We start from the raw sequence: 18,770 nt of genomic DNA on the forward strand, positions 1-18,770 counted from the left end.
CAAATCCTGCCTTCCAACCTGAGCTACCAGTTCACATGCATCTAGCTTGTCCCTCAGCCTATATGAAGACCACCACCTGTCAGCCAGTGATCTCCACACCACTGCTACATGCTGCATTTCTTTCTGCTTGGCAGTTCTATGATAACCCTGGTCTTTATATTTAACCAAAAACAATGCAAAACCGCAACTTATGCCTTGCTCATGAAACCCTTAGATGGCCTTCATATCCAGTGTTTTATATTTTTTATTTATTTTACAGTTTATTATATAAACTATGTATTTTACAGTTTACTGCTGTCAATACATCTCATTCCATCCTTGCAACAGCCCTATAAGGCAGGTATTACTGGCCTCACTTTAGAAATGGAAAAGGAAAAATTAAGACTCAGAAAATGATCTGTCCAGTTAGGGCTCAAAGCAAAGTTCTGTGAGTCAACCTGCAACCCCACTGCTGGCTGAAAAAACTATCCCCTTGGCTTCACCACTGTTAAGAGGAATCAAAGGAACATACTTAAGGCTGAGGTTACATGTGTGCACCTTGAGGGAGCAGAAATAATTCTGTTCACTGGTTTACAAAGCTCATTTTCTGCCTTAACACAATGTGGCCAGGTGTGGTGGCTCACACCTGTAATCCCAGCACTTTGGGAGGCTGAAGCGGGCAGATCACAAGATCAGGAGTTCAAGACCAGCCTGGGCAATATGGTGAAACCCCATCTCTACTAAAAATACAAAAATTAGCAGGGCATGGTGGCAGTCGCCTGTAGTCCCAGGTACTCGGGAGGCTGAGGCAGGAGAATCACTTGAACCTGGGAGGCAGAGGTTGCAGTGAGCCAAAATCATGCCACTGCACTCCAGTCTGGGCAACAGAGTGAGACTGTCTTAAAAAAAAAAAAGGCCGGGCGCGGTGGCTCAAGCCTGTAATCCCAGCACTTTGGGAGGCCGAGACGGGCGGATCACAAGGTCAGGAGATCGAGACCATCCTGGCTAACCCGGTGAAACCCCATCTCTACTAAAAAATACAAAAAACTAGCCGGGCGAGGTGGCGGGCGCCTGTAGTCCCAGCTACTGGGGAGGCTGAGGCAGGAGAATGGCGTAAACCCGGGAGGCGGAGCTTGCAGTGAGCTGAGATCCGGCCACTGCACTCCAGCCTGGGCGACAGAGCGAGACTCCGTCTCAAAAAAAAAAAAAAAAAAAAAAATTACACAATGTGATTTGCTTTTATTCTAGTGGGTTCTTCTTTATGGCAGGAATCCACAGCAGCTGAAGTGTGCATTTCAGATGTGAGCATCGTCCTAGGGAAAGACTGTGGGGACTCACAGACAAAGCAGAAAGGTCCCCAGAGACCCCCAGCTACCTAGAACTGCCTACCACCCTGCATGAAGGTGTGAGCAACAGCCACCAAATCCAACAAAAAGAACTTCACACTCAGAAACTGGAACATATGATTAAATGAACTCATTGTCCCAGAAATTCTAGAAATTCTTTCAAAATGCTAGACGAACTAGATTTTTCCAAAGCATTTTATCTAATTTATGTGAACTTTCTCAATGTGTGCAATTGTTAACGCAGGCTCCCGGCATGGTCTTTATTCCCTCCTCCTCCTTCCTCTCTTTTACACCATCTCTTCCTGCACTTCCACAAGTGAAAACAAACTAAAGTAGGAAAATCTATTCAACAGGGTTCCCATTAAGAGTTACTAATAAAACAACAACTTTTTCAAATAATCCATTTTGTTTGCAAACAGAAGGAAAACATGACCTTTTGCCAACCCTTCTTTTTACAAGAGATGTCAGTAGACACACGTTAGCAACAGACAGTATGTAAATCAATTTTACAAAGTGTTTTACACAAGATCTGCTGAGAATAGCTAATCTACACGCTTACACCCTAGATCCTTCCATAAGGCTGGTTCATTTCCCAGAATCGTTTCCTTCTTGCCTGAATATCCTCAAAGACCACTATAGCCCCCACTACTACCCGCAGTGTGCAGAGGTCTTAAAGTGTCTCCACTGATCCCAGGGCTGTGGACAGAGACTCCGCGGCCTGATAAAACCGGAAGGTAGCCGGGCGCGGTGGCTCACGCCTGTAACCCCAGCACTTTGGGAGGCCGAGGCGGGCGGATCACAAGGTCAGGAGATCGAGACCACGGTGAAACCCCGTCTCTACTAAAAATACAAAAAATTAGCCGGGCGCGGTTGTGGGCGCCTGTAGTCCCAGCTACTCGGGAGGCTGAGGCAGGAGAATGGCGTGAACCCGGGAGGCGGAGCTTGCAGTGAGCCGAGATCGCGCCACTGCACTCCAGCCTGGGCGACAGAGCGAGACTTCGTCTCAAAAAAAAAAAAAAAAAAAAAAAAAAAAAAAAAAAACCGGAAGGTACTTCCAAGGTCATCTGGTTCAACACTCTTGTTTTATACTAGGGAAACAAAATTCAGAGAGATTGCAATGCAGATGGAAAACTTATGGGTGTTCATTTACAAAAAATAGAACCACATGGAGCTTTCGTACTGAAAGAAATGTAAAGCAAGTACCAAGAACATGCAATATTCCTCCCCTAGCCAAGCCAATCCTTACCTATAGTCTCAAACCATTATAGACACAAATTTAGTTCTACACAGTTTTATCTCTGACTCTAGTCATTCCAAAGGAAGGAAAAATATGACTATCCACTGTAAAAGGAATGTAGGAGATTATGCTTGCATGTCAAACAGTACTAAAAAGACAAATGGAAGAACTCACAGGTGTCAGGAGAAGCTTCATGGACTTGGGAAGTACACTGTGAGGCAGAACCGGAGGTGCCGGCTCTGGAGGCAGAGTTACCTCTGGGCCCTTCTGAGTTAAGCCCTGGATCTCACCACTAAGCCTGTTTTCACATCTGTAAAACAGTCATATGTACAGATGGCATGATATACATGAAGTTGCCTGGTACATCGCCTGACACAAAGACAATAAATGCTGGCTATTTTGTTTTAGGAAGTGAAAGAATACATAAACAACAATTTTTTAAGCCATTATGAATGGTTGTAATTTGATTAAAAGTCACTCATCACAAACCTCCTGTTTAAAGGCGGCCAGCCTTCCTCAGGCTTATTTCCATGTCCTCACAACTGAGCTGCAATCCTTCATTTACAAAAAAATCGCATTTTCTCCCTGTTAAGAAAATTTTAAATGAAAGAATTTGAGCATTTAACTAGCATATTTTGAGGTGACCTATGTCAGAACACGTGTGTCCAGGATGTTGTTCAAGTTAAGGGAGATGCAGCAGTTGTCTGATAATAGATTTTTAATTTTAAACAACTTTTTAAATAGATTGGGTTTTGCTATGCTGCCCATGCTGGTCTCCAACTCCTGGCCTCAACTGATCCTCCCACCTCAGCCTCCCAAAGTGCTGGGATTACAGGCCTGCACCACTGCACCTGACCCGATGACAAATTATATCCAGGATGGCGATTATCAGAATGATGTTCTCTCATCTCTTCGCAAATACTAGTCACCCATGACTATTTACTTTATGGAAAACAAATTCTAAAAGAGCCCCTAGGCCAGGCGCGGTGGCTCACACCTGTAATCACAGCACTTTTGGGAGGCCAAGGCAGGCGGATCACGAGCTGAAGAGATGGAGACCATCCTGGCCAACGTGGTGAAACTCCGCCTCTACTAAAAATACAAAAATTGGCCAGGTGTGGTGGCAGGTGCCTGTAATCCCAGCTATTTGGGAGGCTGAGGCAAGAGAATTCCTTGAACCCGGGAGGTGGAGGTCGCAGTGAGCCAAGATCACGCCACCGCACTCCAGCCCGGCAACAGAGTGAGACTCTGTCTCAAAAAAAAAAAAAAGGCCCTAAGATGTGAGGAGGTCAAGGAGTATGAGAACATACTACAGGACAAAATGTTTGGTAAAAAGGTGCATTACAAGTAAATGGGACTATGGTATTAAGGAACAAAGAAGGAAGGAAGAAGGGGGCTACCACTAGCCTACAAGACGGGGGGGCAGAAAGCTTTACGATGGAGGATGCTCTGTGGTTTGTCTGATCTTTATTAGCCAAAGGCCTAAATATTTCAGAGTAACATTGCAGCCAATAACCTCACACATTTAGGATTGAAGAAAAACTCTTCAGGGACAGAACAGAAAATGTACTTAATGATATTACACCATACCAAAGCTTTTGCATTTCAGAAGGTAGTAATTAAAAAGAAGCACTATAAAATTTCACTGTGTCCCACATGAGAACCCTGTAATAAAGGAAGTTACAGTTTTGTGAAAGGAAGGGCAAAGCTCTTTAATTTTCAGGAAGTGAAATGGAAGTCTCCTATGCCATTCAATACTATGGGCTCTATGCACTATCAGAAACAAAGTACCCCAAAAAGACAAACCCCAAAACAATCCAGGTGAGGCGAAAATGAGCAATAACCTTAGACACTAGCTCCAGATCACAAGGCATTCATTTTAATCACTTTCCTTCTATAACCCCTCTGTATCAGGTACTAATGTGGACCCCTGTTTAAGAAAAGCCTGGAAAACAGAAACTATCTCACACTGTCATATGCTTGGGTTTAATGATACCACACAACCCAAACAAGGCCAGCTCTCAAATGAATGTCATCAACCCTAGCTAATAATGTCCCTGTGGTGGATATATCCAGAGACTAAATTTCATCTAGCTAAAATTCTTCTAAATGACTTGTTTTAAGAGATCTGTAGGTGGATGGGGAACATCACACACTGGGGCCTGTCGTGGGGTAGAGGGAGGGGGGAGGGATAGCATTAGGAGATATACCTAATGTAAATGACGAGTTAATGGGTGCAGCACACCAACATGGCACATGTATACATATGTAACAAACCTGCACGTTGTGCACATGTACCCTAGAACATAAAGTATAATAAAAAATAAAAAAAGAGTTCTGTAGGCTACCAAGGATTTCAAAGTGGAGCCTGCTTCCCCTGGGATTTATTTAGTTTTGATGCAGTCTGCAGTTACTCCTGGGGACCCTTTAACCCACTCTCCAGCTCCTCCCCAGGGAGGCACAGAAGCCAGGCATTGCCAAATCCACAGCAGACAGCCACAACTCCGCCATTTTGCCCATCAGGGACCTAAAGGGGCCTTCCTGAAACTTCGACTGAATTAACTACTGGAATATCCATGCTTTTTGCTACTTCCACCTAATGGCTGTCTCAGATGCAAAAGGCCCCACCATAGGAGAATATTAAGAGGAAACTCATTTGACGCTGAAGTAATTCTGCTGTTCCTAATGAAAATCTTCGTCTATTTTATAGGCCATGCAATTTTTCTAATCTGCAATGATCCTATAAACGCACAGCATAATAACACAATTAACTACCTTATCTATTTGGATACCAGAAGACTAAGGCACAACAAAGTTAAAACCAAAAACAAAGAACACATTAGCACCTACTCTCTTCTGATGAAGAAATTAAATTAGGCATAAAATAAAGCATAACCATACCAATACTTTGATCCATTTTAAAGCTTTCTAAAATTTTAAAGAACTAAAGTGAATTTTAAAGTATTATGTCAGCATTATATTGATGAGCCTACTAATCCTGTTCATGTTAGGTATATTCAAGGTATGTTCCTGAATTGTTTACAGAAGCCAGTGAAAAACTTTATGGATACAAATTCAGAAACAAGAACACTGAAACTTTGACAGATTAAAATCCCTAGGACAATATCCCACCCATAGCACGTACTGTGTAGAACTGTTTTTATCCTAAATATGTTTGCTATCTGGAAAATCTAGGGAAGAATTTATCTATTGGATGCATAGTCTGTTTACTAAGAATTCTTAGTAAACAGAGTACAAAGTCTAGATTTATGTGTTTTTTCCTATTTTGGGACCTAGATATGATAATCCAGATTACAAAAACAACAGCAAACTGCAATAAAGTGTAACGCTGAATTACACTACCTGCAATGTTGAGTTTTCCTGCAGGGTTTACACAGAATCTTGACACCATCTTGCCCATTATTCTGTCTAGGAAGCCTAATGCAACAATGACTTGAGACTGCTGAGTATATATCGTTTGGTGGTTACCACTCAAATATTATTCAAAGTTTGTCTCAAATCAAATAGCTTCCCAAATGGGTTGACCCAATAATAGCAAAACTATTTGGACCCAGGTTTATGCTAAAGAGAAACTCCCCCGACCACAGAGACTGAGCCCAAGGCAGGGCTGTGGCCCAGTTTCCCACAGACATCAGGGATCCACCTGAGGAGGCAGAGCACAATTACACTCTAAGACACAGTAGGTCAGTTGCGCAACAGCCCTGCTGTCCACACTTTCCTTCTAAATAACACAAAAGATATGGTCCCCTCACAAACTGCTGCTCGCTCAGCACCACCAGAAGCCCAGGCGTGTTTAGGGACTCCAAAAGAAGCTCACATAAATGTTTCAGTAATACTGCTTTCATTAACATACCTAAAAGCCTCCATGACTCCTCCTGGCCCTCCTCAATGTGCCCACACTAACACCACACATCCCCATCAGCACACACCTAACATGAATGAAGCCTACATTTTGCTTATTTGTAAGGTCAAATTTCCACCCCCAACGGAAGCACCTGTATGAGAGCCGCATTTTCACGTCTGTTTGAAAACTTGGCACACACTGAGCAGCAAAGAAGCCTGCGGAGCAGCCTTCACCACTGCGCATTCACTGGCACTCCACCAGAAGTGAGCACATCTGTGTCAGGGGTACCCAAGAGGACTTCCAGCTTAAATGCAGTTTCAGGTCAAAGCAAGCCAGCCCAGGAAGAATGTGTTTCCCCAAGATCACGCCTGGGCTAAAGGAATTCTGGAAGGCTCCAAGATGAGTCGGCCTTGGAACCACATTTAGATGACTTGAGGACATCCCACTAGGAATTCTTTGGGCTCCAGAGAGAAGGGAGAATGTCAGGTAGGACAAAAGGGATCCCTGAACCACCTGAGCAAACCTTACCATATGGAGAGTTTTCCTTGTATTAAATATTAAACGTTTTATTCTAATGCTGCAGTTCGAATCATGTCTTTTTTGGAAACACGGACGATATTGTTGTCATAAATTAAGACAAGACTATCTTTATAAACCTCCAAAGACCAAAACAAAAGAAAACAACAACAACAACAACAAAAAACAAAACAAAAACACCTCACAGTTGCCTTTGGAAGTTATCGATATTATTTTTAGAAAAGTCTTGATCTTTTAAAAGACACTGGCTACACACAATACGCATTTGTTGTTTGAGGATGAAAACACAAAAATAATTATATACAGTTCATTTTAATAACTTTAGACAAATTAGCAAAGGCAGAAGGAATGAATGATTAAATGAACCATTTTTTAGGATGATTCAAACCAACGGAAAATTAGAACCTCCCACACAAGCCAATAATTTGCCATGGTACACCTTAAACTCCTCTTTGGAATTTTAGTCCTCGTTGTTTCAGCGTCTTCACTTTCAATTTCCTCCAGAAGGGAAATGACTATCAACCATTGTGGCTAGAATCTTGCACACAAGTACAAAGGTTTTGTATCTCTTCCAAGCTACTATTCAAGGATACTCTGCACATGTATCCCATCACTTGAAGTAAAATAAAAAATTTTTAAAAACGATACCCTGACCTGCTGCTAGTTTTCCACCACAATGTATGTATGAGCACATCTGGAGATGCCTTTTCTCTACTTCTCTTAAAACTACAAAGTTGCCAATATGGTCCAGTAGGAAGAGTACTAGAAGTCAGGCCTTGTATGTCTGTGTCCAAGTTAGATCATTACTGTGCATGTGAATCTGAGCTGTATGATGGCTGGTGCCTCCGTACCATATAACTCAATGGTGCATTGTGAAGATTAAATGAGAACATGTTTGGAAAACAAAAAACAGACTACACGTATGAAGAATGCTACCAATTTCAAGCATATTAGAGAATTATTCTATAAACTCACGATATTCTAGAACAAAATGCAAGATTTTTAGAAGAAATTATTGGCTCTACTGTCACAGATACTTATATAACAAAGAGAGAAGCAGTAAGGTCAGCCTAACAGATTACTTCAGCATTTCAACTCTCAAAGATCACTCTTCACTGAACTAACATGTAGTCTCTGATATTTCAATTTACTTTCATTTTGATTACTGACAAAACTAATTTAAATTCTGACAGCCTAGTTAAGATTGCAATGGATGACTTAGAACTGTTGTTGACTGAACAAAGTGTAAAACAATCGTTCTTCAGTGGTACCCTATCACCTCCAAAAAGAAAAATTTTACATTTTAAACATTTAAAAAATCTATCACACATAATACATAACCAAACCTAGAAAACTCTTTTAAAGAAATATTTTGTTCGAAAATTGCTTGCTATTCCTAGCTTAATTTATAGCTACTTTGAAGACTAACATGGTTATCCAATATATTGAGGTCTATCTTCATGAAGTCTCTGAAGGAAATACATGAATATGACTTTAAAAGGACCATTTGGGCCAGGCTGTTAGTTCACACCTGTAATTCCAGCACTTTCGGAGGCAAAAGAGGGAGGATTGCTTGAGCATAGGAGTTCAAGACCAGCTGGGCAACACAGTGAGACCATCCTGTCTCTACATTTAAAAAAAAAAAAAAAATTAAAAAATTAGGTGTGGTGGTGCACATTTGTAGTCCCAGCCACACAGAAGGCAGAGGCAGGAGGATAGCTTGAGCCCAGGAAGTTGAGCCTGGAGTGAGACGAGTTCACAACAATGCACTCCGGCCTGGGTGACAAAAATAAATAAATAAGGGACCATTCAGAGAATCAGGACTCAAACAGAACACGTCCAGTTCATCCTGCCCAAGTCAGTGTTAGAGCACTTGCCAGGGGTGGGGATAGGTGGAATGAAGGGCACCAAGGAGGAAGGGTCTCAAAGGACCTTGTGTCAGTCATTTTTATTGGGAACACAAAACCAAAGATCAATTTTTATCTTCATTTTTGTCACTGGAAAATCCAGGCAAAATTAATTGGGAACCTGAGCAAGGCCTAGCTAAAGTGGGCCTAGTGTAAACTATTTCAATCCACTGACAATTTCAGAAGTTACTTTATTTCCATTCACATTTCAATAACATAAATTAGGATCTTTTGATTTGGCCAAATCAATACTGATCAATGTAATTTTCATTGAACAATTATTTACTAAGCCCCTACTGTATACTACGTACTGTGGAAATAACAAGTAGGCATTAAGGCTCAAGGCTCTCCCTGCCTCCCATGGTCTTACACTTATGTACAGAAGGCTGACAACACGGAAACGTTAAGGTGCAGCACACGCAAAACAAGAAAGGAAAGGCCCTACGCTGGAATTGGGACGTGAAGCAAAGGACAACTTGGATTGTTGGATAAAAGGGGATGGGAATTCTCAGTGTTGGATAAAAGGGGATGGGAATTCTCAGTGTAGGGCAGAGCATGAACCAATGTTGACAGACAAACTATGTGGTGGTGCAGAACATGTGTGCTAGAACCAGACCAGCCCGATTCAAACCCAGTTACTGCCTGAGTGCTCTTGGATAAGTGGCTTGTGATCTTTGGGCTTGGTTCCCTTGTCTGCAAGAAGGAAATACTAACAGTACTTACTGACCACTGTGCAGAATATCCAATAAATATGAACTATTAGTGTTGGTGAGGAAACTTTTTAAAAAACACTAGTAAGGTATCTGGAGAAAACAGAAGAGGTCAGTATGGCCATATATGAGTTTAGACACAGAAAGGGGGAAGAGAGAGAGAAGGTATGGTGGGTGGGGCCTTAACACAGGAGCATGTTTTTTACCCTACATGCAATGCACAGGAGAGCAAGTGGAAGATCAGAGGACAACAGAATAAAGTTATAATGCAGAACCTAGAGCAAAGCACCAAACCTGTCTTCCCACCTGGATGATAGGAGAGTTCGGGCCCTGCTGGGAAAGCAGAAAGGTATTTCTGATTATCCACAAATGTAACTGTGTGTGGGTGTCTGTATTTTTGCATACATCTACATTGCTCTTGATAAGTAAAAGCACCTCCAGGAGCTGCTGTCCTTGGCTGTGGTTCTTCCCCCACCTAACAGGAGGCTGCTGCAGCTAGTGCTGAGAGAAGGGGCCTCCAGAAACAAGTTACCTTCAGGCCCTCATCTCTGTCTCCCTCGCTGAAAATGACAAGGTTTTAGATTCAAGCTTTGGCTTCTGTCTCATGACTTAAAGGATACTTGATTGTTTTCAAACTTATGGCATAATCTGATATTTTCATAGCCAAAGGAGGGCAGGATGCTGGGGCCAGGACCATTTGTTTTGAAAACAAATTTTAAAAGTCTCCCTCCATGAAGTTGACTGCTTTCATTACATTTTATCCATCACTCACAACATTTGGCATACAAACTTGGTTCTTACATTTTGAAGGTTTATTTTTGTTCCTCGAGGTCATTGTCTAGGCTCAACCATAACATCTTTCAGGTTGTTTTGAACAGCTAAAAGGAAATTAAAGGAAATAATGGCCTACAATGTAACCATGGATTGTTCCACATAAACATGGATAAAGCTGCAACAAAGTACTCAGGCATTAGTCAGTACCCTGGTGGGCACACAGGAGATTCAGGGTCAAGGCTGTGCATGCTGCAGGGGTATGAGGATAAGCTGCAAAGGCATCAGACTCCCCCCACCCACCCACCCCTCCTCCTCAATGTGAAAGGCATGATTACCGCCCCCCCCCCAACCAAATGCATACTAGAAGGCAAGTGGTCCAATTCTTGAAAACTTAACTTTTAAAAGGTTGATGAGCACTTCCCACAACAAAATTCGATTATATACATTTTATGTGATGTTAACCTTACCCTCAACAGATCCCATCCTCCTTTCTTTCTTCTTCCACCAACCAGATGCCTTGACCTCTAACTGCTTCCTTTCCTTCCTGTTACAAACCAGATGTGTGCCATGCAACTTAAGACAGGGTCTAAAAGTCACAGTTACTAGCAAACAAAGGAACCTTAGCAGATAGCTCAAATATTTTGTAGAATGGGTCACAGAGTCTAATACTCTGTCCACTTTATGAAGCACATATAACCACTTTATGGATGACGGCTAAGAGATACCTGCAGACAGGAACACCACACCTTAGGTTATTAACTTTTCCTATTTCATAGCACTTCTTCCAGTCACTCCTCCTACCAGGATCATTCTCCTCACCAGCTCAAACTAAGTAAACTAATCACCTCCATTAATCTAAAGTTTTGTTGGGATTTAAAAATATTGTACATGAACTTTTTGATCTATACTCAATGCTCAGAACAGAACAGAGCTGAGCACAACATAAAAGAATGAAACAGAATGAAACAGTAGAGGAGAAAAGATAGATCAAGGGTGATATCCGTGACCAGTTCTTAAGAGGTTAGACTTGCTTCCTTAGTTTCAGATATCAATGCAAAATAATTTATCCTTTCTACTTGGCTGGAACAAACTTACTTCAAAATAAAAGAGTTTTATCAAGTTCTATTTCTGCTAAAAGATAGCAGAAGAGCTGATGAAGGAGACGGATGCAGAATGTGCCTGCTGGCTGGCACCTTCACCACCAACCTCTCTTCCACTCTTCCCTCAATTGCCATCTAGTAAGAGCAAAATTGCAGGCAAAGTTAAACATTAAGTACTAAAGAAAGGGCAGTGGAGGGGGGTTTGATGCAGATGGCCTCACTCAGGGAATGTGCCTTGTCAAACTCCAGGCCAAGATGCAGTAGCATGCTGGCTGTTCTGGGTCCAAATTTCTTAAGTCCATCCTTAAACCAATAAATTCTGCAGCTGTCACTCACAAAGCTGACAACTGGTCCTAGAATGCTGATCCTGTAGATTGAGAACTTTTGTGCATTCTGGTTAAATTCCTACTTGGTATGAAATCCTGGAGGCATGGTGCTTACAGTGACATGATGACAAAGATTCCCTGCAGCCAGCCTCCCATCCCCCTCCACCTTCGGAACAGTCTTTATTCCCAAAGCATCCCCAGCCACTGACTGTGCATCAGCATCCTCTGGACTCTTCCCTGCAGGTTCCCTGAAGATCACATTTTCCTCTAACCATTGAGGTCTCCTGTAGCACCTCCAAAGTAACTCCAGGACAAAGCAGCCTACTAAAGCATTCTTCAGCATGTGCTCCACAAAATAATGGTTCCTTTTAGGGTGATTTGAATTCACTGAACAGGCCGGGCGCGGTGGCTCAAGCCTGTAATCCCAGCACTTTGGGAGGCCAAGACGGGCGGATCGCTAGGTCAGGAGATCGAGACCATCCTGGCTAACACGGTGAAACCCCGTCTCTACTAAAAAATACAAAAAACTAGCCGGGCGAGGTGGCGGGCGCCTGTAGTCCCAGCTACTCAGGAGGCTGAGGCAGGAGAATGGCGTAAACCTGGGAGGCGGAGCTTGCAGTGAGCTGAGATCCGGCACTCAGCCTGGGCCACAGAGCGAGACTCCGTCTCAAAAAAAAAAAAAAAGAAAGAAAAAAAAGAAAAAAAAAATGAATTCACTGAACAAACACCTTTGGGACACTCTGGCCACACAGAATTAAACAGGATTCATTCCTAACTGCACAGTTTTTTAGAGCCTTGAATACACAAAACAACGCAGAACAAACAAGAGCAAAACTGTTCCCTAACTTAAGACTTTGTTTTGTTGGTGGGATGACATGCATGCACATGCACACCACTCCACACACACAATTTCTCTGCCCACGCTTCTTGACAGAATATACCAAGAAACTGATGTTCAGCAGCACACATTTCAGAAAATGCTGATCTAATGGCAAGATGGTGGTAATGAGGAAGAAGATCTAAGTCTAGCTCTATCCTTCTGACTAGACAAACTTTATATCCTTTATGTCTCAGCTTTCTTGTATAAAGTGGGAAAACAATGCCTGTCCTAAATGCCCCACAGAGTTGTAATGGTATGTATAACTGTTTCAAAAAGCATACAGTGCTATGTATTGGTGAGATTTTATGATTATGCCAAGGTAGAAGGAGAGGCTCTCACTGAAAGCCCCAGCACTGCCCAAACTTCCTACCAAATAACGCACCTGCCCTAGGTATCTCAGAAGGCCCAGGTGTTCTGTGGGACTTGCTGCTAGAAGTAATTGAACCATGCCTCACTCTTTGATGGAGGGAGGAGGAGACCAGACAATCCAAGCCAGGTGGGATTATCCCATGTGAAGCAAGACCCAGAGTAGACCTCTTTCTCCTACATCCCACCCCCCAACAGTCAACATCATCTTCAAAACTACACAGGCAGAGTTACGACAGGAGAAGAATGGGCTAAATCTTTTCCACCTCCTTAAATGCTTCTGTAAAAAGACAAGCAAGGTACAGGAAGGAACAAGCAAAGAAGGGGAAAAGAAGACAGGAGAAGAGTGATTCAGAAGTTGATTTGCTGAGAAGGCAGCAGAATGAAAAAAAAGGTGGGGGTGGGGTGGGAGGGGTGGGACAGGGAAGGCACAATCCTAAGACTTCTCCCAGGCCAGGAAAACCCTCTAGCCTTGGCTGTGATACTACTCATGCTGTTAGGAGCCATGATGTGAGCACAGAGGCAGTTTCTAGGGTCACCACAATAGAGCTTGGAAGATGAGGAACCTGTACACAGGGTTTCCCCATTAGTGTAATATGTGGTGGGATTAGTGTAGAACCTAACTAGGCAAAAACGCCATCTGGAACTGGAAAGTTTATTTACAACACCTGACAATGAACATCAATCACGACACCTCTGAAACCTATTGCACACTATTTGCAACTAAAATGCAGGGTGCTCTTTATTACCAATTATACAAGCTCTGTATGGTCACAATTACTTCTTTTACAAGACAATTTTGATGAATATAATAATGTTGCTTCCAGGTGGTGAATATAATGGGGCTTTTTACTTTGTAGATTACCTTTGCATGTTGTCTTTTTTGCTGCTGTTGTTAAAGAGCATTTTACCTTTCATAATGTTGCTACATTGGGGAAACCAACAAAAATCCAGGCATTTTCCTTTCTCATATATTCATTCAAAAATAGAGCAGTTCCTATCAAGTGGAATATATCTGAGTGAAATATACATAATATTTACACACACACACACACATACACACACACCTGCACAACCAAATAATAATTTGTAGTCTGCAAACCATATGCTAACATTTTGGTTTTTCCACGAAACACCCTATCTTTCCTTAAGCAGGAGAAGGGGAAAGAGGGCAACAGTTTTACACAAAACTAGTGCTAAGGAGCATGGGCTTGTTGTCACACAAACCTGGAATCTACATCCAGTACTGGCACTTAGCAAATGTGAAACCTTGGCTGAGTCACTTTACCTCTCCAGGCTTCAATCTCCTCATCTACAAAATGGGGATAAACAACTTCCATTTCAAAGCATTTTTGTAAGGATTAAAATGAGATACTCCTACAAAGCACTTATAAATACTAGATATTATAGGCACAAAATCTCAAGCAAATGTCTACTCCCTGACTCCAAGCAAGGCGTACCTCATCTGACCTCATGTCACTCCCTGCACACATTCAAAGAAAACCCAGTGCTGGCATGTTCCTTAAGCAAAACACACAGAGGGCACTCGTCCTTAATGTTCACGCAACCACTATTAGCAGTAGCAACAAAAGATGCTGTCATTTGAAGGTGAAAGTCAGCCAGGACACAATCAAGCAAAATAAGTTCAAGTCCCTAACATCTCATGGCCAGAAGCTCAAAGACACTGAAGAACAAGGTGAGGCTCCAGGAAAGCGTCTACAGCACTGCTTAGCCTTCGCCTACACACTTAAATACACGGTGCTTCTGCCAGCTAGATGTGGGCCTTCTTGGGTTATGGTCAGGGCAACAACATTGGAAAGCCCACCAAGAGACGGAGTTAAGATAAGTAAGAAAAACTACAAAAGGAAATGCTTGGGCATTTTCTTGGAGACAGACTTTAGACTTTTCTGGGACACTACAAGTGTCCAGAGAGCATCACTGAAAATCTGGCCAGGTTCTGCGATCCCTTAACACCCTTTTTTGGACAAACCCTGAAGAGACACCGCTTGAAGGCAAAAAAGGAGCGAGCACAAACAGGGCCACAACAGCCTTCACACTTGTTGCTGGAACACATGCCTTCACCTTTGAAAGATACTCATGAGAACTTGCAGAGGGCTGTCTTCATACAATAGTACAAATTGTGTTTAAATTGAGAAACCAGCTGCTCGCTCCTTGATCAGTCATCCTTTTATCATCAACAGAACTTTAATTAGCCCCCATCTGCTTCCTGTTTTATGCTACAAATCTTAACTTTCACCTGTTTGAACCAAACTGCAGTAACTACACCCATAGTAAATTAAAACAATTAACTTTCCATACAACAAGCAATTAATCCCCATTAAGCTGTTATTAGGCTATTCAAAATAATACAGAATTCAAATCAACTAGTTTCCCACAAATGACAATGTTCTATACAAAAATTCAACAGAAACTCTATCCCACCCACTTCTTGCATTTTTTTCCATTAAGAAGGTTTTCAAGCAGTCTGGCTTCAATTTCCTGATTTTACTATTAAGTATGGGGCCATATCTGGTCATGTAAGAACAATACATCTCAAAAAATATAATGGTGACTTTTCTTTAAGAAAACCAAGTTACAGAATGGTGTTTACCTTAAATGATAACATTTATGTAAAGCTTTTTTTTAAAGGGGATCCTACAAAGCGTTTGTGGACCACATCTATCAGCACAGCCGGGGGACGGGCTTCTGGCAGGAAAGGTGCCCTTCAACACACCAACTCCGGAATCAGTGGCTACCTCTGGGACAAGGAGGGGAGGAATTCTATTTACAGCTAAAACAGAGAGGTAGAATATGGGTACTAATTATATTGGCCCCTATGCCTTTCTTCATGTATGAAATACAGGCCTACCTTAGAGATACCTCAAGTTCACTTCCAGAATACCGCAATAAAGCAAGTATCACAGTAAAGCGAGTCACACAAATTTTTTGTTTCCCTGTGCATAAAAGGTATGCAGTATACTGTAGCCTATTAAGTGTGCAATAGCATTATTTTTAAAACACAATGTACACATCTTAATTTAAAACTGTTTTATTGTTAAAATATGCTAATAATCATCTGAGCCTTCAGTAAGTTGTGACTGGTTGCTGGAGGGCCTTGCCTCGATGTTGATGACTGCAATCTTACCAGGGTGGTGGTGGCTAAAAGCTGGGATGGCTGTGGAAATTTCTTAAAACAGCACAATTAAGTTTGCCTCATTGACTCTTTCACGAAAAATTTCTCTGTAGCATGTGATGCTGTTTGATAGCATTTTACCCACAGAAGAACTTCTTTCAAAATTAAAGTCAATCCTCTCAAACCCTGACACCGCTTCATGTAATATCCTAAAGCCTTTATTGTCATTTCAACAATGTTCTTTCACAGCATCTTCACTAGAAGTAGATTCCATCTCAAGAAACCACTTTCTTTGTTCATCCATAAGAAGCAACTCCTCATGAGTTCGAGTTTTATCATGAGATTGCTGCAATTCAATCGCACCTTCAGGTTCCACTTCTAATTCTAGTTCTTTTGATGTTTTCACCACATCTGCATCTACTTCCTCTTCTGAAATCTTGAACCCCTCCCCAAGTCATCCATGAGGATTGGAATCAGCTTCTTCCAAATTTCTGTTAATATTGCTATTAGGACCTCCTCCCATGAACCACAAATTTCTTAATGGCATCTACAATTGCTAAATCCTTTCCTGAAGATTTTTAACTTTACTTTGCCCAGATCCATCAGAGGAATTACTATTTATTAAGGGCCTTAATAAAATATATTTCTTAAATAATAAGACTTGAAAGTCAAAATTATTTCTTGACCCATGGGCTGCAGAATAGATGTTGTGTCAGCAGGCAAGAAAACAACACTAATCTGCTTGCACATCTCCATCAGAGCTCTTGTGTGAGGAGGTATATTATCATTGAGCAGTTTAATATTTTGAATCTTTCATCCTGAGCAGTAGGTCTCAACCATGGGCTTAAAATATTCAGTAAGCCACGCTGTAAACAGATGTGCTGTCAGGCTTTGTTGTTCCATTTACAGAGCACGGATAGAGTTGATTTAGCATACTTCTTAAGGGCACTAGAATTTTCTGAATGGTCCATGAGCACTGGCTTCAACTTCAAACCGCCAGCTGCATTACCCCCTAATAAGAGAATCAACCTGTTCTTTGAAGCTTGGCATTAACTTCTCTTCTCTAGCTATGAAAGTCCTAGATGGCACCTTCTTCCAATAGAATGCCACTTCATCTACATTGAAAATCTGTTGTTTAGTGTGGCCACCTTCATCAATTGTCTTATCTACATCTTCTGGATAACTTGCTGCCGCTTCACTTTGTACTTTTATGTTATGGAGATGGCTTCTTTCCTTACACCTCATGAACCAACAACCTCTGCTAGTTTCAAACTTTTCTTCTACAGCTTCCTCACCTCTCTCAACCATCGTAGAATTTAAGAGTTATGGTCTTGCTCTGAAGGTGGCTTTGGCTTAAAGGAATGTCGTGACTGTTTTGATCTTCTATACAAACCACTAAAACTTTCTCCCAATCAGCAATAAGCTGATGCTGTATATATATATATATATATATACACACACACACACATATATATATTATTTGGATGAATCTATAGAGATAATATTTCCTGTCCTGCTATTAATCAGCCCAGTAACCAAGTACATAAATTTCCCTTTCCTGAAGGGAACTGAATAAGTGAGTGGTTATCACTCCAGTCTAATGGTCAGACTCTTCTAGGAAGCTTCGGATGTTATTATTCACTAGGTATGAAGTGGGGCTTGGCAATCTATTAAAACAGTCATGATACTGGAGCCAGGTTTGGGAACACCTGAACTACTTTCATGTCTAAGATTCTTTTCAGTTCTACTGTTCTAAGAAAATAAGGTAACCATGTATTCCAGGTAGATTCTGATTTAACAAGAGGAAGATGAAGTCTCAGAATATTCTTAACAAGTATCTTATATGACAGGCAAATATGAGAAACACTATGTTAGCGGTACTTTTGGTTACTAACACCAAATAATAAAAGGCAATTCATTAGATATTTATGAAAAGATGTCTAAAAAACAAAATTGTAATCTTATGGATAAAAAGCCAGTTGGTTCTGGGATCAAATTTTTAAGTCATCATTGTTTTTCAGAAAGAAAAACAGAAGCAAGCATTAAGAGAATAAGGAATGTCAACCTCACCTTCCAATTCCCTGGAATTTTCCTCCCCCACTTTCCGCTTTAGTATGTAAGTATTTCCTTTGCGCGCGCGCACACACACACACACAGCCAACTTCACAATGGAGTTTTGAAAAGATTATTACTCCATATGCCAACAGGCAAGTCATGGACTCAGTGGGAAGGACACTATTCCAGGGCACAGCCTTCTCCAAGCCAGATCACACCAGCTTCAGCTGTTCCAGCTCTGCAGAGAAAGGATAATCACTTCTTATCAAACATTGGTAACACCTAAAATTCCTTTACAGTTCTGACTTCAGGGTGGACGTGCAATTCGTATTTGCCCTGAAGACATGAAAAGTGGAATGTGCTTTTATGAGATCAAAGCTTCTGCGGAAATAATTGATTCAGGTGAGCCTTACTCAGGTTAATCTCAAAAGAAAGAAGCATGAAACCTCATCCAGGAAAGTGGACCCAGCAGCTGCCCGTTTTCAACGGTTGAACACAAAAGCTAAATGACAAGATGTCCAGATGGGTGAAAAACCCTATCCTAGCTAGTGTGTG

At 41.6% G+C, this 18,770-nt stretch overlaps 1 protein-coding gene and 1 pseudogene across 1 annotated transcript in view; one reads left to right on the forward strand and one right to left on the reverse strand.

The window, feature by feature from the left end:
- The window catches only part of FOXO1 (forkhead box O1), a 112,899-nt gene that overhangs the window by 11,338 nt on the left and 82,791 nt on the right, over positions 1 to 18,770 (reverse strand). The window lies entirely within an intron of this gene.
- Positions 18,560 to 18,770, forward strand: part of LOC100423392 (E3 ubiquitin-protein ligase RNF6-like) — a 37,780-nt pseudogene continuing 37,569 nt past the window's right edge.

The sequence above is a fragment of the Macaca mulatta genome, chromosome 17 (genome assembly GCF_049350105.2).
Source record: "Macaca mulatta isolate MMU2019108-1 chromosome 17, T2T-MMU8v2.0, whole genome shotgun sequence".
Classification (NCBI taxonomy): Eukaryota; Metazoa; Chordata; class Mammalia; order Primates; family Cercopithecidae; genus Macaca; species Macaca mulatta.